Below are 21346 nucleotides of genomic sequence, written 5' to 3' on the forward strand. Positions count from 1 at the left end.
AAGAGAACAAAAGCAAAATTCATTCATGCATTCTCATGAAATGGGTGGTACTGGAAGTTTTGATGACATAGTGACTACTTGTAGTCTTAGTCACTACCTTGCCAGGAAGTTAACTGTTTGTTTTGTTTGCACAAACTCCTCCTGTCTCACCAATGACTGCAAACCGTGCTGCCTGTTTTCTGTGGACAGGTCTCCACTTCAAAACAGCACAATGACATACAATTTGTTGACCGCTTATATAATAGCAAAGTCAAAGTCCCAAAGTTCTGGCAGGATTTCGAACTGGTTTTAGACATGGTGGTTCATCTCAAAAAGTATAGTGCTGATCAGGTTTATAGAGTAATACAGCTGGAAGTAAAATGAAGTGCTGTGTCTCACTAAAATGATGTATGCTCTGTAGTTTCTGTGTTGACGTCTGACATGTGCCAAACAGAGGATGTATGTATTGAATTATTTCTCATACTTTGCTCCTCTCAGATTTGAAAGGAGGACGCAGAGCAAGTGAGTGGGGGAGTCATGTTGTTGTGGTTGTGCAGAGACATGTTGTATCCAGATGACGTATCAGCCTGTTTCTTATCATTTTCTTTTATACACAACATGGAGATAAAAGAAAATGACAGACGCAAGAGGTAGGGGGGGGGGGGGGAAAGGAAGTTAGTGGTTGGCTCAAATCATAAGAGACTGGCTTAGCTGGTCATCATTCTCTTGAGGTGTTGACTGGCAGTTTCAACGTGTGAATGATATCATATGCACATGTTGTATTTGGTGTTGGTTGGCAGAGGCAAAGGCGAGAATACTTGTTGATTTGTGGATGATAAAATTATTTTAATGCGCCATGATTTCCAAAACAATTTAGAGAATAGAACAAAGCCAAAATGCTGTCCTTCACTCAGCACACAGTTTACAGTCATCTCTGAACTGACCCAGCTGCTTCGCGGCACTGAACTGAAAAATGGTGCTCTGAAACTTCATTTTGAAGAGGTGAAGTACAAAAGTAAATAAATCTTTTGCAGAAAAAGAAAAGAGATTTTTTAAATAAGCTTTATCCCTCATCTAGCGGACCTCCAAAATCTTACAGATTGCAGCTAATCAAAAGAGTAGCTTATTTAGCAAGTGACTAACTGAATTGCTACAAAAACACTGAGAAATGTATCCAGGAATGACAAAGGACAAACTAATTGGACACATTCACAAACAGTTCATATTTCCAACCAGTCAAGTAGGCTGTATTTTCAATTATCCTACAGAAGTATGGCTCAAAATGGGGGTCAGGAGTTCCCCAAGGGTCATAAGATAAATCTCTCTGGTCACTGTTTGGAGTTCATATTAGAAAACGACTTTACAGCAAGTGTGTTGTAAGGTGTCACATGTTTCTGGAAGCACAGCTTTAGCTACATATGTAGAATCAGGGAGTATCCAGTAAAAGACAAAATCTTTAAATTCCCTGAATCAACATCTTCACAGAGTGGTACAGTGTTTGGGTCTTGCAATAGAGTACGACACAACAAAATTAGTGTATAGTTTACCTTTTAAACAGTAATCACTAATTAAAACCTCAGAGTATATGATTCTTGGCATCTACTACCTGGTAAAGTTGCAGACTTTGCTTGGATTAAATAGCACCATCAGGTTTTCCAATTGCATGCAGAATCAGTACTTGCCAGCTGCTATTATTTGGCAGAAGAACAAGACAATGCTTAGAAATTAGAAACAGAGGCCTGTTGTTTCACTGCCGTTGGTTGAACACATCAGAATATGCACACTTTTGAAACAATGCTGGACTCTTCTAATTACAGCTGTTTTGTTATAGTGTTGGGCTTTAGACAGTCCAACTAGGCCTTTGTTGTTTTTTAACACAGATCTGCTCTGTCTTTATACCCCCCACTTCCTCTACCTCTGCCGCTTTCTTTTTTCAAGACCCTCTGCAATGTCTTACTCTGGGAAAAGACACAGATCAATCAAATCTCCTTTTTTTGTTGTCTTTCAGAGGGTGAGGAGTGGGAAAGAGGAGAAAAGGGCCGAGAGAGTAGAAAGTAAAGAAGGGAGAGTGGTGGTATGCAAAGACAGGGTCCTTATCAAGCTGAAGAGGTGGCAGCAGAAGAAAAGTCCAGCTAACAAGGAAGCAGGAGAAGAAGAGAGATCTTAATTTGTTTGAACAGAGTCCTGGTTTGATCTCAGACGCAAACAGGGCGACAGGGAAGTTATGCAGAATGGAAAAAGGATGGATAGAATAGAAGTCGGAAGAAGGGACAGATAAGAGGCTTATGGACAGACATGCAGAGAAGAGACAGACAATTCACACAAAGGGCTGTTTAGGAGGAATTTGGTGGACAGATGTTTGTGTGTGAATTAATGGAGGAGAGTTACTCTTTGAGGAGACCAAAGTTAGCGTTTACTTATCAGGAAGAGAACAGCCTTTGAGGAACTGCCCAAACACACACAACCAGCAGTCCTTTTACACTCTACATCTCCCATGCCTGTCCTCAACAAACCTGTCCGGTGTTGAAACCCTTTAGAAAAGCATGCACGTCGTCTTTTTGTGCATCTATGCGTTTATGCCAAAGCATGTGTATTCCCTATCTGAAAAAGCTCTTTTCGTGAGGGTATATAAAAATGAAACACCACCATTCCTTCTGTGGTTTTGCCTTTGAGGACATCTATAGACTGGCCTAAACCTGGGTTTACACTTGATGCCCGGTGTACACATTAGTGTCATCACAGTCAAACTGGGGACAGTGCTGTTCATGTGGTTCAAGTTTTAGCCCATAAACCACAACACAAAGCTGGCATTTTTGGATTTTCTCTATTTCTGCATAAATATCAATTCGATTTTTATTTTTTATTCATTCATAGTGTAAAAATATCCAATCTTAAATATTTGTGTTTGGCAAAATATTTGAACCCGTGCCTTCAGTAACTGCTGTGAATCCCTTTTGCAGAAATAAATGTTTTAAATATCAGCCCTGCATATTGGCTTGGAGGAACTTCAGCATATCGGTTGGCTTGCTTGCACCAAACAGCCTGTTTCAGGTCTTTCACTAGCATTTCTGGAGGATTAAGGTCAGGGCTTTGACTGGGCCATTCCTCTGCTTTAACAATTCATTGGTAGAATGACTTGTGTGTTTAGGGTCGTTGTCTTGCTGCATGACTTTCTTCTGATCTTAAGTTCATGGTATCCATCTTGACGTGTTCCTGTAGAATTTAGTTTTACAACTCTGAATCCATAGCTCCATCAAAGACAGACAGCCTTTCAGGTCCAGAATTGCCATGATCCCTACTATGTTTCACAGATGGGATATGTTTTTTTTTTTTTTTTGCTGGAATGCAGAGTTTGCTCATCACAAAACATAGCACTTCTCATTCAAGCCAAGTTCTTTTTTATTTCCATCTGTCAATGTTCTCCTGACAGTAGACTCATGAACACTGATATAAGCCACAGCAAGAGTGACCTTGACTTCCCAATATGTTACGCTGGGGTTGCAAGTTGGCCACCCTTGGGAAGGGTAACAATGTTGAATGTCCTCAATTTGTACGTGATCTGTCAGACAGTTGACTGGTGGAGTCCTAACTTTAAAAATTCTACTGTAACCCTTTCCAGCCTGGTGAGCATCAACAACTTCTCTTAGAAGTATTCTTAGTTTGAGCCATGACCCACCTCAATTAGCCTTTGTTGTCAAGACCCTGATTTTTCTTTGTTAAATAAGAAAGGGCCTACTAGACTCACACTTGGTGTCCCATTAAAACACACAAACACTGACTCTAATTTTCCCTCAAAGTGGACACATACTTTTGCCTCACACAAATATGAACAAGTGTAATATTTCTGCCTCATCTGATTAATTTAGTTCATTTTATCTAGTTGTAGGACATGAAAGTATTTTCAGTATTTTATGTTATTTGCTCAACTCTTTGTATGTTTTATCTGGGTAAAGAAAATGTAACATTTGTTTACCCCACCACTCAAACTAAAATTTAGAAAAAAAAAAGTCTACACTAAGTAGCTCTATTTGTATTTTCACTACAAAAAATATAAAAGAAATCCAGACTATATTCACTGGATGGTGGTAAGAGTGAAATACTTGAGCACATAATGTCTGACAGCAAGAATCTAAGACAGAACTGGGTTAACATCGCTGTGGAGGGAAAACCGTGATAAAACTTGAAAGATTGCATCCTTGTGTCACATTTTTCTGGAGGCCTCAGGAGTGCATGGTCTTGGGCAGGAAAAAAATAAAAAGAATTTTTTTTTGTGTGTGTGGTTGAAATATTAGCAGAGGTGTGAGATCACACCCTGCTGCCACTGAGAAAGAGCTGGAGATGTGGAGAATCTGGAGTGAGAGATGAAATGGAGAGTTCAGCTGTGAGAAAATAAGATGAAGGCAGCAGGACAACGGAAGATAGAGCTCTCTCCCTCTGTGCTACTCCCTTCCTCTCGCCTTAAGGGATGCAACGTTTCTCTTTCCTTCAGCAAATACAAACTCCAGACATACTAGAAATACTAAAGCTAAAGTGTCGCTAAAGTGTCACCAGAGTCAGCAGCTGGAATGCAGACAAGGCCAGTCAAGAAACGTCTCCTTGACTTCCAGGCCACTTCAAAGCACTTTCTCCATCTCAGTCATCATCTGCTCTCTAAGGATCTCCACATCACCCACCCTAGTGCGGACAGATGAGCTTAATATACGGCCTAACCTTCACTTCACCAGACGTACATCACACGCTCATTTTGTGCGGGACTGTTTCGCATCAAGTGTCCTGATCTTATCCACCGCGCTATTTTTCAAACGGTACATCGTGTTACTTGTGTCTGACTGATACAATATCATAAAGGGTCACCACAAGACATATTTCTAAATCTGACAGTCTGTTTTGTTGCTATTGGTATCCAATACAGTCCAGATGTAACCACAACAATGGCAGGATGGACAAAGTTTATAGTTATTATTGCACTTCTGTAAAGTGTCCCCAGAAGTTGTCCGCCTTAAAATGTCAGTACCTAAATTGAGCAAAAGCTTTAGTTTGATCTATACCCAGCTGTTCAGGGATAGCTTATATCTAGCTATATCTCAGGGACTATCTGCATTCTAACCCTTAACATCAACGTCTACAGGTACTGTATAAGAAAGCTTCCGAGATTTCAAGTTCATTACCATTTTAGCAAAACTGAATCAAACCTATAAGGTTGATCAGGTTTGTTTTGAACCTATATTTACGGATTGTGGTAGCTAAAAAATATGTTTGTTTCAACACTGAAGTGCTCTGATTATTTACTGTGGAATGACTGTGTGATATGTTCAAGTAATCACATGCTGAGCTCAAGTTTGTTTGCTTTTTCCAGATATTTAAAGTTTTTGCTATTGAACTACAGGATACCTGAATGTTTTGTACATTAGTCTTTGCTAAAGAAATAGGACTATTCACTGAGAAATCTGCTACACTGGCAGTATTTTACAAGTAATCAGACATCATCCACCAGCCCAAACTTTCTTTTGTTCAGATTTAAATGGCTAATACAAAAAAGCTGTATTGCACAATGCACAAGCCTCTGCAGACAAAAGACAAAAAAAAAGTTTGGCTGTCCCACACAGCCAAACTCTGTGCTACAGAGAGGATACTTTAGTTTTCATGGCCTTGTCCCTCTCACACAGGACTGGGCAGAACACTCTGCTGTGAGAACATAGCCCTTGGCACATCCCCGCAGTGCCTCAAACAAAGACGCTGGTGCCAAGGCAAATGGAGTGACTTCATCTTGTGTCATCTCACTGAAGGACAAGTGGGCCCTTGGAGTGCCGTGTGATAGATGACGGGGTGCAGAGCTGGGGAGGAGGGAGCTGAATTAGATTTACTGAAAGGGCTTTATGGCTTGAGATGTTGGTCTGTGTACACCTATGAGACACAGATAGAAAATGATGTTGCCCTGTTGTACCTGGATGCTGTTGTTGATGTTGAAATGAATAATCCATTGGTCCAAAAATACTAAAGTGCAGAGCAAGTAAGGCAAGAAACAACTGACACAGCCCTTGAGGGTATGAGGCATGTGTGCATGTAGCGTGGGCTATGTATGCATGTATGTGTGAAAGAAAGAGGGGTGTCTCTGCTTCTGGGGGCAGTTAGAGCCAAGCTCTGGGCACTTGGATCGCTTCCCGCTCCCTGTGGAGAGGTGTGCGCCAGCAAGACGGGAACCAGGGCCTCTGCAGCTGCTCTCCTCCATGCACACACGCACTCACAAACACACAAGATTCTAACACAATGTTCATTTCCCATCCCTCTCTCATTGCCTCATCTCTCCTTCAGTCTCACATGCTCTGCTTTGCTCTCTCTCCTCATTTTTCCACAATGCAGGCTAACAACAAGAAACAAATCAGAGAAGCTCGGCTGCCACAACTGTGAGGAAAAAAAGAAAATCCATAAGAAACTACAGCGATGAAGAGCGCAAGAAACAGGAAAAAACAGGAAAGGACAAAAGGGTATTCATTAAAGACACACAGTACTGTTCACTTGGAAACACAATTTCAGCAGTGCTAATTGTGAACTGGTTTTCTAATGATCTATTCATCATTGATTAAATTCAATTTTTTTTTTTTAATTATCGACTAGTTAGCGAAGTCATCACTTGCAATTGCAAGAGTCCTTCTCCAGTCCACTCAAGCAGTGCTCCAATTCTCTGAAGTATGGCTCCTTGCACACATGAATGGGATAAAGCTAAAACAATCATACAGCTTTCCAAATGAAACTGGACTATATTTCATAATAAATAAAGTTTATTTAGATGTATTGTTTTATTTATTTAAGCAAAAACTGATTAATTTGCTTATTGACTGTAGTTGCTGGTCTTGTCTAGTTCTAAGACATTAACATTTTCACATCTGCAAGGAAAACAAGTTGGTTGAGGACATTTCTGCGAAGCGGATGCTGAGGAGCAGCTGCAGGATGCTGTGAGAGTTCATGGTTCCAGTTCATGATCATTTTGAAAACAAGCAGAGTGGCATCCAGATTCATTAGTGAAACACACTGCAGGGACTGAAGACATGGTGGTGGTATGTTTAGAATTTAGAGGCTGTTCACTCAGCCTAAAGTATGGAAAAGAAGAAATGGGAAATGACTTAATGGGAAAATGTATGTTGTGAATTCTTCGTCACTTCACTTCTGAACTGTATCTTACTTGGGATTGTTGAGCTGAATTAATTCATCTTTTGCATCTGTGTCCCATGTACTGGAAAGCTAGCTAATATGAGCGTGTGTGTGTGTATGTGTGTGTGTGTGTATGTCAGGTCAGGTGTTGAGTGTCTATGAGAGTTCCAGCAGAGCGTGATAGAAATGTAGTGGGAAAGCAGCAGGTCTGACACCACTAGGCTCCATGATAAATGTGCACTTTGACAAATGGACCTTAGAAATAATCCTATATATGCACTACATTCTCTCTCTCTCATACACACACACACACACAAACACACACACACACACAGATTTGATACAGTGAACAGAGTGCAATGAACGTGTGCACATGCATGTGTTCTGAAGGAGAAAGATCATACGACAGAAAATAAAAAGCGGCGGGTGTTTTCTCGTTCCTAAACTCTAACTGTAGGGAATCCTTCTGATCATCAGATGCCATCAATAAGAATAAACAAACTGTGCTGAAACAATAATGGCGCCCCGTTTCTCCTCCTGACAATTCTTCCGCTTCACACAACATTTGACTTCTCCGTGGCCACTGAGCCTCGACAACCAAAAACAAACTTTACATCAAATGGAAAACTTGATACAGTACTGCGCTTGGAGAAAGAGCCTACAGGTGTGTGTGTATGTATGTATGTGTGTGTGGGTGACATGTGTGAAAAGGTGCGGGCACGCACAGGTGTGCATCTGCACAACATCCATCAGCCCCATTCTGCCCATGCCACTCCACGGCTGTGCAAGCGTGGACACATGTGGGTATGTTTGTCTCTGCCAGGTATGTGGACGCATATTCATTGTACCCAGGGTCTTTTTGCTATTTTTTTTTCCCCGTTTCTTTCATATGTGAGAAAACAGGCTGTTATTATTATGACTCAAATGTTGGGTACAGCTTTTTGGCACCGAAAAGCGGGCAGCAGAGAGGAACAGTAATGCTCAAAAAATGAAAGTGGAAAGTTGTCCGGTTTTCTTTCTCCAGTGTTGCCTTTATTAGCTGTCCGTATATGTCCATAAATATTTATAAACAGCATAAAACTGCTATAAAAGCAGATGTGAGGGGGGAGAAAAAACACTACACGCCCTGAAAATGACGGCAGCTCAGTCTTGGTCTGGCATTAATTTCGGTCATTAAAAGTAAGGAGCAAATTATTAGTGACAGACTTATGGAATTACATCATGCTTTAGGTCAATGTGCCTCTGCAGAAAGGTTTAATAATGGGGGGGGACAAGGGGTTTACCCAATGACATCTGGATCCAGCGCGGCGATGTCTTAAGTTGGCTAAACAGTCCAAGTGAAACTGAAATCGTTCTCACAGAATATTTGGCTCATTTTCATCCAAAATCAAATGTGTTAGAACAATGTGGCCACTGCGCCACCAATGTAGTGAGTACTGGAGTTTGGTCACTAGTATTATGTGATTCCATATTTCTAGTTTAGCACAAGATGAATCAGTTCAGCTGCTCAACTTAACAGCTTTGAAAAGAAATTCCTCATCTGAATGTGAACTGTGAAAATGCACCGGCATCTGCTATGACTTTTGTTTCGCTTGCTTCCACACTGTACAGCTTCATTTTCATTCACAACGTGCCAGGAATGTTACACTTGTGCATAATTGGATTTTTCCATTCATGCAGAAAATATCTGTAACTTTTTTATACAAATGGGAATGAAATACGCTCAACTCTCTGTTTTTAACTGATTCATCATGACTATATCTCCTCTGACTGGAATGAACTGAATAAAAAGAGGCATGTGGCCTACTTAAAATAAAGCAATGAATACAGATTTTTAATGAAAATTGTCAGTACATTTTACATCTAACAACCAATTCAGTCAATTCAGTTATCTCTTCATTCCAACTTTGGCTATGGCTGGAACATGTATCATGAGGATGACAGCACGCAAGTTCTTTTGAGGGTGGATGGAGTCTGCAACTAATTAATCTGTTCATATGTCCTGCTCTTGTTCGGGATATTACTCTCCAACTCCATAGTGGGCACCATAGAGCAGTCTCCAACAGCACAGAGGAGGAGAAGACGAAACCAGGCAAAGCAGAACATAATGGATCTGTGTCAAAACTTTACAATGTTGGTGCAAAAAAGTTGGACAGTGACTGGTGGGATCAGCTGCATTAGTTTTGACAGTTAATTACCTGTTTCTGTCCCTTAATGTCATGCTTGTCTGGTAATTAGCCTTAAAAGTCGCAATTAAAATAATGAATTCTGCTATTGGCAGGATTAAAACAGATTCTTAAAACTTAAGTAGTATCTTTTGTTCCACAAAGTGGTTAAAATGTAGTTTCATTCCTACACTGACTAAAATATCACACCTTAGACGGTTTCGTTAAAAGATTCAGAGATTAAGATTTGCTTAAAATGCTATTAAACCCATGTCACTTACCTAAAATGTGCCAACACAGAAGTATAAAACGTACTAAATGTCTAACCACACGTTCTCTTGCATACCTAGAGCCTGAGCCACAGTTTAAGACAAGTGTCTCATAAACATGCAGTTATCTGGCAGGCACCAGCTTCATCTTGGCCAACCCTCAACCCCCTGCCATTTCACATCATGTCTGACATATTAAGCGTCTCATCATGGCTCTTAATTAATCTTATTGGGCCAATTATAAGGTCTACTGAGAGGATCTAACTGCCTTTCTAAATACTACTGCAAGAAGAGTTAAAGGGAGTGGGTAGAGCATTCATTTGGTACAGCAATCCTGCGGTCCAGAAAATTCTGTGGTGCAGAATGAGATAATTGAAGGTGCTGCAGAATTCAGAAGTGTTTGTGTCAGAAGTTTTCTCTGCAACACTTAAAAAATGTAATTAAAATTGTATGTCTTCCAAACCGATTTGCACCATTTCTGCAGGCCAACACTCAAAATGCAATATTTATTAGTAGTAATATTTGAGTATTTGAATTTCTACTGGAACATAAGAAAGGTAAGCAAAGTAATCTTTGAACCACAGCAGCAAAAATATTCAGCAACTGTGTGTGTACACTGTTTACATAGATGATCATAGCAAATGTTTGACTGTTTAATTATCCCGTGCACTGAACATGTGTGGAAACACCTGCTTGTACTACACTCTACATTAGCCATTTAAGCAGGTGTTTCCTTGACTGTATATTACATGACATTCTGCTGAATACTTTCAAGGAATTTCTCTTTCACCCTCCAACAGCTGCAAAGACTCTGCTTGCATCCTGTTGCCTAAAGACATGTATAAAGGTACAGCCTGCTTTTCTGTGGATAGATTGTTTGGTTTTTTTTTGCAATGTCTTGGTATCTTTCAGCCTCTGCTCCAGTCACGAGGCCTTCAGAGCATTATGCCACTCAAACAGTGGTGGCTGTGATAAAGGGAACAAAGACCCTCTTCAACATCATTTGTTTCCATATAACTACTGCCAAGCCGCTTTCACATGTGGCTACTAATTGTGATATACTGTAGAGGGGTTTAATAGGCACTAATCTTACTGAGCAGAGGACAGAAAACTCAATGTGTTTCAAGGTTAAGGAAAAGACTATTTCAATTTTAGTCCATTTCTATAAATCTTTCATTGCGATTTACACATCACATGTAACCAGTCACTTAAGTTTTTATCTGCTGTCATTTTTTAAAGGCAATCACATTACAGTGGCTTGAACTTAGTGTTACATACAGTAGCTACTAACCTAGCTAGGAGTTTCTTTGTTTCTCCTGGAAACACTTTGTTTCTCTCCAACTGAAGTAGTTTGTTCTAGTTGCAAATGTGAATATGCCAAAATTGTAATAATACAAATGTCTAATCTATATAAATGCAAAAACCCAAAAAATAAGGCATTCATGTCAAATGCTGCTGACTCTGTTACACATTTCCACCACGCCAGTTCCAGGGCTGGCTGGTTGAGAGCCAGTGCTTAATTTGTGACATCCATAAGAACCAGCCAGGAAAACCGGTTCCACAGTGGCACCAACAATTGCTTTAGGAAGTGGTGATTACTGAGACCAAAAACTACAATATAGTTTTTAAGATGAAAACCAATATATCATTTATTAATTATTTGTTTAACTACACTACAGTGTGATTGATAGAGCTAAAGGCTATAAGCACGTGGCTAACAATGGCTAATTTTAAGATCTTAAGTTCAGTTTTAACAAGAATCAAATGGTACTGAATGAAATTCAACAAATATGTTAGAAAGCCAGCGCAGTGCTTGTTGTTGTTGTGTTTGGAGATAGCATGTTAAAACGTGGCCTATTGATGTTGAGATTTTCTAGGATTAAGCAAAATGTTAGAAGATACCACACAGAGAAACAATGAATGTCATTGCACAAAGTTTCATAGCAATCCATTCAGGAATTGCTGAGATATTTTTCTATCCCTTAAGCCCTGCCAGTAGTGTGGCTACAAAGACAGTTAAGTGGAACAACGTGGAAGCTGAATGCCAAAAAAAGGTTATCTACAAAAACAATAAGTTCAAATACTAAATATGAGGTCATTAAAAGACAATGCAAGACATTCAAACACAACCTGAATTGGCTGTTAAAATACTAGTATTTCATCTTCTTACTCTACTATCAACTACTCACTTAAAGAATGTATTTCTCCGAAATAATTCACAGGCTCGATCTTAATCCCCCTGCAACCCATTTTTAGGCCCCAGATAGCAAGCAGTACAGGCCTTCCATGAGCTCTGGTCAAAGTCTCTTTCTCCTCCGAGCCGGCCATTGTTGTGGGGGATGATAAATATTTACTCTTCCCAGCTTGGCAGGGAAATGAGTGGGAGGGGAGAGGGACCCATTGTGACAGAGGGGTCAGAGACGCTGACAAGCCAGCAGGATCCTTCCTTCCCCACTGGCACCTAAAGCCCCAATACACTTAGCTTTGCGCTGGGACAGATCCACTGCCAGCAATAGTTAGAGCTGGGATGTTTGTGTGTGTGGGTGTGTGTGATGGAGATGGGGGAACAGAAAGAGAGGGGACAAGCAGACAAGAAGATGACCACAGAAAGAGACACAGGCTCTGGGGGGGAAAAAAGAGAGCTCTTTTGAGAAGGAGAGTGGAGAAGGTTCCCCTTTGAGCTGTTTACATGACAGACCACCAGCGGAACTCACAAGACAATAGAGCAAAGAGGATCCACAACACCAGACAATGCGGACTGAAAGAAAAGAGGCACTGGTGTTATGAATACACATGTCCCTCCAGGCTTCATCTGCCCACTTACCCACTTCTCGACAAAAGAAACCCAATAGTCATTTTTCTGAGGCAGAACAAAACAAGACTTTCCAGGGGCGGCGAAATTTAAATAGTCTATGTCAGACTAACAATATTTGTTTAGCTACAGTTATTTACAAGAAGAAAGAAAAGAATTACTGCTGGTAGTGGTCTGTGGGAAATCCCGCAGCGAGAAAGAACACAACCACAAGTCCTCACTAGCCTGAGGCTTCAAGTCAAACCTCTAGACCTCAGTTGGACCTCTCAACACACAACACCCCTCCTCACTGTCCTCAGCAGAGCAAATAAACTAGATTAAAGTTTGCTGTTAAAGAGTCAGCAGGAAGAAAAGGGGCAACTTGAACACAGGGAAATTTGTTTGGATATTGGTTACTGAAAAAATGATCTTTTATGTACACACTAGTGTGTGTACAGTGGGTCAGCCAGGTGTCAAAAGTGTCCCTAATGTATAGGCTGAGCGTCCTACTACTGTGATCAAAGTCAGACTTTCTTTAACAAAGCCTCAGCAGCTAGAACAATAAACAGAGCCTGGATTTGCATTGATCTGAGGCAGCGTGTCCATGCTTTTCCTTCATTCATCATTTCCTCTCATGTTAACTGGTTATATGATCCGTTTCCTGTCTGGGAAAGTTTTGGAAAAGACTACAAAGTCGGTGAATTCAAAGCAAATGTTTCTCAGACTATAGCTTGAATTATACATTACTGCTGAAAATGCTTCAAAATAGCTTTTGTGCTCCTGTATCAAAGCCTTGCAGTAGGACATTAATAGAAGTCAACAAACCAAAGCAAAACAGAACTTAAGACACTGCTTACTGCAGATCAGGTCTATTGATTTTCAGCATTTCATTCACAAAAGTGTACACACTGGACAATTAGTCCATGAGCCATTAGTCCATTCATTGTTTCAGCTCCAGACTCTGGAAATCATGACAGAAAAAGTATCACACCGTCACCCTGCCATTTTCAATTGTCTTTTGGTCTATATCTACACGGAAGATTAAAATTTTAAATATATATATTTATATATATGTTTTATGTTTTTTTACTTTTTCTCAGACATAATTTCATTATTTTTATTATTTAAATGTTTTTTTTTTCATGGAACTGCAGTACCCGTTTTTCTGGTGGCAGTTGGCATTGTCCTGTAGAAAATTCTTGGCTGATTGGGTGGTCACTGCAGAGTGGGCTTTCAGTCCAAATATTCTTAAATGTCCAGACACGGTATAATGAGACAGATCCTTACCCTGGTCAGCTCTGAACGAGCGAACAACTCTCCTCAAATCTCAAATTAAAATTATCTGACAAACTTAGCACCAGATGCCAGATTAACACCAATAACTAGGAGGTATCTGAAAGTGTTAAATTCATTATTTTCCTCAAAATTCTACAAACAATATCCCACATAGACAAAGTGAAAGACGTTTGTTTGAAATCTTTGACAACTTTTATAAAGCACCTTTAGCACCAATAACAGCCTCAAGTCTTTTTTGCAGTACCTGTTGAGCTCCATCAGGTTGGATGGGGAGCGTCGGTGCACAGCCATTTTAAGATCTCTCCAGAGATGTTCAGTCAGGTTCAAGTCTGGGCTCTGGCTGAGCCACTTACGGACATGGACTTAGCTGTATGCTTAGGATGGTTGTCCTGTTGAAAGGTGAATTGTTGCCCCATCTTCCCTCAATCCTGACTAATCTTCCAGTTCCAGAAAAACATCCTACAGCATGATACTGCCACCATCATGCTTGGACTTCATGGCTTGGCTTGTGGTCTGACATGCACTGCTAACTTAAACCTTATATAGAGAGATATCTTTCAAAATCATGTCCAATCAACTAAATTTACAACAGGTGGACTCCAAACAAGTTGTAGAAATACTGATTTTGAGAGTCATGGCAAAGGCTGTGAATACTTATGTACATTTGTTTTTTATTTTAAATAAGTTTGCAAAGATTTCAAACTAACTACTTTCACTTTGTCATGGGGTATTGTTTGTAGAATTTTGAGAAACATAATGCATTAAATACTAAAAGGCTGCATTATGATATGTAATACATACTTATTATTATGCATAATGATTTCTGCAACAACTTGGCTGGATACAACATCTGGTGTGAGTCCAATATCTAATAACAGAGTGTGTATGTGGGCATCTGTGAAGGCATTGATTCACGGAGCTTAAATTCAGTGAGCATATTGTACATAATATTTCTCCTCTAATAACAGAGACAAACCAGATGATTCATGTCTTTATATTTTACTATATGAGATGCAAGAAATTCACCGATGTAGTTGGTATACAGTAAAGTAATTACAACTACTGGCTGTCCTTTATTTATGTCACATTTGAAGCCTTAAACACTGATAAGGCAGAAATATAAATGCTCATGTTATAGATTTAAATTGAATAATGTATTCACAGTTGATAGTAGTACTGAAAATAGTAGTTAGTAGTAATAGTAGTAGTAGTATAGTCTCTTAATAGTAATCTGCTTACAATCTATTTCAGCAAATATGGAAAATCAAGACTAAGATTTTCTTAAGCATCTGTTATTGATAACTAACCATGACACAATTGAAAATATTCCAAAAAGTTTTTTGACATTAGCAGATTTTCATCATATTTATTGTCCCTTGATAGTAATATGTGGTTTCATTACACCAGGCTAGGTTAATCATAAATCAAACTGCGGATGTGTTCAAGTAAAATCATATTTTGGCTGCGGAGTCGCCTCTAACTGAGCTTATGTGCTGATGTCATTTCAATACACCTGTGTCTTATTACATAGAGGAGTGGTGTTTTCTGAAACCCTCTCTAACAATCACATCAAGGACCACAACAGATTATTAAAATCAACAAATCATAAACTTTAATGAAGACATGGTCCTGAGCTATCACAGCTGAAACTTCTAATAAAGCAAAAATCTTGCGATTGCCTGCCAACATTGAGTTATTGGACATGAAAAGGCTGCCAGAGTTGTCTTAAGACAGTCATACTGTAGTATAAATAAACATCCTCCAACCATTCATTAGGCTAATAAAGCCTGGTGGATAACCTGAGGCCTGGGATGACGGAGCAGCAGTCATTTACAACTCTCCATGATCAAAGTGTGTGTTGAAGAGGAAGGCACAATGAGCCCAAAGGTACAGTCAGCCTAGTAATCAAGTGTTCCCAGGCACGAGACAGTCAACACAGCTGCTAGCGGAGAACAGAGAGGGTGGATCACTCACTGGTTACTGGCAGACTTTTTTGATTCAGCAAGCTACAATCAAAAACACCTTCATAAACGCCTTTTTGTGTTGTTGTTTTTTTCCTCAGTCAGGGACTTGGCATGTGGTGCGTTTGTTTGGCTGCCTCATTGTTCTGCAATTTGATTAGTCCTTTTGAAATAGGTATGTTGATGGAGAGATGCTATCTCAAGTGGGAATAGTCCCATTAATGTAGGAAATTATTGCAATATAATAAACATAAATAGAAAATGACACAATTGCTGTGTTAATTGAGCACAAAACCATGTCAGTGACCAAGACAGTTTTTTGGACAATCATGTAGTATTGGTCATGGAAACAACATGTGTCACATCTTTTCAGTAACTTGAAAAGCTGTTGATACCCAAAATCGGACTCTGCAGAATAACTTGTCTGATAATATTGTCCCAATTAGATGTGCAAAACTCTTGTGGAGTAAGCTCCAGTTATAAAGTGCCACAAACTGGCACAAACCAATTATGCACTAATCATCTGTCCACATGTCAACCTGATGACAACAAGCTGCATTTCAGTTATGGAATCAAAATTAGGGTGATAAAATGACACTAGTTCAGTGCGTTTACATGCCATCAACCAGGTTACTGAGAGAAACCCAGTTCCTCGGGTAATTGGGGAACGAGTTTACATGCACTCAAGAAATCTGGTAACTGGATATCTGAGTATACATGCAGCAGGTTATATGGAAGCATGGTGCACAGATTTTAACTGTATGGAGATGAAAAAGACTGGTTACTGACCCCTTCTTTCTTTTTTTTTGTCATACGTGTGTTGGGTAGAAGACTGACAGCGCTAAGTGCAAACTTCTTAATTACCGAAAAGTGAAAAGTGACTTATTTAGACGTCTACGGGTCACTTGTTACACATTTACATGACAGAGTAATCAGGAAAATCAGGAAATGACGACTAAAAGTTTGTTTTGAATAGCCAATGCATCATATCACAATGTCAGGGAGATGCTCTGAACTTCTACAGTTTGGAGACATACACACCCTGTGTTTACAAAGCCATTTGCCATCTGTTGTAGCATGTGAGGCCTGGTAATGTCGTGCTGAAACATCCACTAATTTCCTGGGAAGAGCATACATCTATCTCAAATACGTATGCAAGCTACCCACACTGTCTCATTTTGTTTCCACTGTGTGTCAGGTGTTTCTGCACAGGGTTAATGTGTGTTAAATATATGCGTTTTCATCATGCAGTGCACCAGTGTATTTACAGTATAATAAGTGTGTTTTAGAAGAAGGCTAAAAAGGAAGTGGTTGGGTCAAGGTTCCCATCCGATGAGCCTGTCACCAATAAGGAGCCGCGTTCTAGCACTGTGCACAGTCAAAAACCATTAGGCATGAGCCAAGCCTGTACATCAGCTACATATGATAATATATGACAATATAACTACTACATGACACCAGTATTTCCTTTCATAATTCAGTTAAGTAAGTTAACTTTAATTAAACAGATATGTTGGCTAAAAAAGTAATGGCTAGGACCAAACAGCTTCCTGAGCTGGAGCTTTATACATAGTATTGCACTGCGTAAAGTTAATCATCTTCCTAATTCATACTATTGTCAGTATAATTAATAAAATGTATGTATAGCTCTTTTCACCACTATGTAATTCACTATGTGCCTATGATCTATGTGATTATGAACACAGTTTTCTGTAGGAAATGATGACACTGAAAGGAGAGAACACATTAGGAGGAAGAATGATTCATGTTGACTTGTAATGAGAGCCAAAAACGGCTGAGCACCACATGGCACACATCAATTAAATAATTAACAACTATTATTTTCACATTTTCAGTTTATGACATGGCTTACACGGAGTTAGCCCTGGATCAAGGTCAGTGTTCACTTCCACTAGGGCTCTAAAAAGATTTTCAAAGTCTATTTAAGGGAGAGTCCAGCTGGGCAGCTCTGAAGCCTTCAAGCCCGCAGAACAGCAACAGACACTATCAATGTTACAAAGCAACCACAGCTGCTCTGTTGCTGTTCTCGAAATTCATCCATAATTTTACACACACACACACACACACACACACACACACACACACACACACACACACACACACACACACACACACACACAAAATAATAAATGAAGCCAGGCACGCACATATGACAAAGTCAAACTAAAAAACGTGTGTGAACACTTGCATGTAAAAGCTGCTGAAAATACACACTAAATAAATTTATTTTATGCATAAGTGCACAAAAAAAAAAAATGCACACACACCAAGCTGTGTTCCCTACATCTTAACATGACAAGTAGGCCAATGTGAAGGAATGAGGAAGCAGGACAGACTGGCGTCCAACTTGAACTTGTAGAGAAAGAGAGTTGTTGGCTGACTGACATGGCCCTGAAAGCCTTTCAGCAGGTCAGGGCAGGGCAGAGCCAACCAGATAGACAGACTGATTGAATGCAAAAGAGAAACGTGTGTGTGTGTATATGTGTGTAGATGTTGTTCCATGGTTGGCCTATCCTCACAAAGAGCTGTTTGAGGGTTAATGCTTGGTTTAAGGGTTAAGGTTATAATGAGGTTTAGGTTAGGATAAGGTTGGGTGGGGAATGCATTTTGTCAGTGTCCTTGCAGCTACAGAGAAACTAACGTGTGTGTGTCCCTATGTGTCAGTGAAGCCAAGTGAAGAGCAATTGAGTTAGTGAGTGATGTGTGTGGGTGTACTGGTGATTACTTAAGATGTGTTTAGATTTCTACTTCAGCATGAAGTCATGTGTTGGACAAAGTAGTGAGACACAATTCACCCTGAACTCTTGACACTCTGTTACGTGCAGACATATTTTGTGAATAGTTATACACTGTGACCCCAACAATGCTTTCAGAGCATGATTACCCTTAATTTACGTATCTAAATCAACTACCCTTTAGAAGTTGCAGCAAAATGTAGCATTTCCTCATACAAACTACACCTTTCCAGTATATAACTCGATCTCAAAGGGTCTGTTAGAGCACTGTGAGCTATGAGCTGTAGGTAAACACATTTACCTTGCTCACTGACCCAGTTGTAGCAAGGTGAAGAATAAACATCCTCACCTTTTACCACAGGCTTGTCTGAACTCGCCAGACATAGGTATGGAGGAAAAGAAAAGGAGAACAAGCAGTAAGTGGTTTATTCTTTTATGGCTCTGCTTATTTTCTTTATTCATCTGCTTGTGATTAAGGGACACAATGATCAAGGGATAGTGACTTTTCTGTAAGGCATGTTGATTGTTAGTTTGAAAATGCTGAGCCTAGGAGAGTGAGGATTTTACTGTATGTTGCCTTAGTAATGAGGACTTTCGAAAAGCTTCAAAGAGTAGGCACAGTGGGATAAATCAGGACAGTGAAAAACTTAACTAAACTGAATACAGATATGTTTTAGCTATGTGTTACAGCTTTGTGGACAATGCTGCCTATCATTAAGGCCCGAAGAGTCACAAAAGCTACTAATATGCTATGACAGAGTGTCAAGTCACTAGTGTCCATACATAATACGGGTTTAGGAATTCTCTAAATCCACAGTTCGGTTCACACCTCAATATCTGAGCCGCGGTTCAGATCATACCGTGTTGTTAATGTAGGGGTTGTCAGATGGCCTACACTTTGGGATGTCTCAGTTCTTTCTTCTGGAGGGTAGAATAGTTTGACTTCAAAATGATAAGAGGACAAGCCTAGTGCCACACTAAATGCTACTGTCAGCAAACACACAACGCTAAAATGCTGATGTTTAGCAAATATAGTGTTTATTATTTTCATCAACCTGGTTTAGCATGTTAACTGGTGCTAAACAGCACTAAATTGTCATTTTCCTGTATTTGGTTAAAAAAAAAAAAAGGGGGGGATGGACAAAATTTAAACTTGGACCTCACGCACAAGTTGAATGGTTAAGTGAGCCAGTCGCTCTGCGCAGTGACAAGTTATTCTGCACACCTTACCTGCAGGATGATGGACCATGCTCTGCATCTATTCATGCGTTCACTCTTGAAGTCCTCTTGAAGTCTGGATCTGTAGAGAGACACAGCGACAACACACGTCTGTCACTGTTCTTTTAATAGGATACATTAAAATTTCAATAAGGACACAGCCTGGGCAACACTGCGACAATATCTGTGCCTCAACTATGAAAAAAAAAAACATTCCAATTTATCATAAAAATCATCGGGAAAGCAATTCCTAACTTTCATAACTACAGAGACTGGTCTGGAAAACATGTAACGGAAGCAAATTTGTTTTAATTGGCACATGAAACAAATGATTACATTATAATTTATTCAGACATGCAACTAGAGACCTCAGAGCATAGTAGCTACAATGCACACATCCAAAAACACAAGTCCAAAACCTGCACGTCCTTTTCCCTTACCCCTAGATGCACATAATGATCCTGCAGCTGAGGGGTCACACTGCTGTTGTTCCCCTCAGTGTGTTAATAAGGTCTCAGGAGGTCATTTAACGGTGACGGTAACACACACTGACACAACAGCACCTAGTCGCACACACTGGAGGCTATAGATGATGATGATTTGACTCGTGACAAGGTGAGGAGATGAGAACGCGTGATAGGAGGTGAAAAGACCTCAAGACGTTATGACCTTGCCTGCAGCGTCTAGAAGCGTGGTCTAAAAACAAGGTTCCAATATGCTCTTGTGTATGTGCAATGGCAGGGCAGAACAGAAGGCCATTCAAACCCAACATATGGTCTACATCACCAATTACCAAGGTGTGTGTCGATAGAGAGAAGATGAAGAGAGTGGTAGCCATGGAGGGAGTTTAAATGTGTACAGATGAGGAGAGGAGGCCAATTTAGAGTAACAACCTCAACTCAGAGGGACCTGTTTAACTCAGCATAATGGCTTAAAGTTCCTACTCAGCATCCCTGTCTAAAACAGAGAAGACAATTGTCACCACCTTTTTCAAACTAGAAAATGAAAAGCAGTTACACATACGAGTTACGAGGTGATCTATATAAGACAGAAGTGCGGGATACAAAAAAAAGCATGGCCTTTACAGTTCAAACATGAGGAGAGGGTAAGAAAAGACCATAGGATGAAGCAACACAGAATAAAGAAAATGATATTGTCATACGTTTATTTTGAATTTCTTACATTGTTATCCTTCCAGATTCTTTATTCTTAGTGTTGTGACTAGCATACAACCAACCTACAGTTCTCATCTACTCCTGGTCTGCAGTCGGCCCAGGCCAAGAATGCATACACCAATTAATCCAATGGCTCGAGTCACAGTCTGCTCTCATTTTCAAAAGAGTCACTCAAATTCAAAGATTCAAACCCAGGAATCTGCCTCCCAGTGCCAGACTATGAACAAATTTTAAAAGAGAACGCAGAGACACTAAGCTTTAAAAATAGCACTATTCAAGGGAAGATCAGGGCCTGTTAAAAAAGTCAAGTCACTGGTTTCACAAGACGGGGGTTGGGCTAAAAGTAACTACTCCCCAAATTCCTACCTTTCCACAATTCTAAAAATGTTTCCTTTCAGCCTCCAAAGACACAAACAATCTGTTGATTCAGTGGCAGAATCCTTTCTCCTAAGCCGCTATTTGCCTTAGCGGTGATGACACAAGGGGAGGAATTTGAGCAATGTCTCTGTATCGTAGACTAATTTCCTCTGAGCGACTGCCATCTCCAGACAGACGAGACAGCACTGAAGTCTGGTTTAGTCCTGCGC

At 40.0% G+C, this 21346-nt stretch overlaps 1 protein-coding gene across 3 annotated transcripts in view; it reads right to left on the reverse strand.

Moving 5' to 3' along the window:
• The window catches only part of disp1 (dispatched homolog 1 (Drosophila)), a 68045-nt gene that overhangs the window by 29311 nt on the left and 17388 nt on the right, over positions 1 to 21346 (reverse strand). For all 3 annotated transcript variants that reach the window (XM_026341252.1, XM_026341255.1, XM_026341254.1), the window contains exon 3: positions 19597 to 19666. The gene's annotated coding sequence lies outside the window, so the exon portion shown is untranslated. The remainder of the gene's footprint in view (positions 1 to 19596; positions 19667 to 21346) is intronic.

This window comes from Anabas testudineus, chromosome 24 (genome assembly GCF_900324465.2).
Source record: "Anabas testudineus chromosome 24, fAnaTes1.2, whole genome shotgun sequence".
Classification (NCBI taxonomy): domain Eukaryota; kingdom Metazoa; phylum Chordata; class Actinopteri; order Anabantiformes; family Anabantidae; genus Anabas; species Anabas testudineus.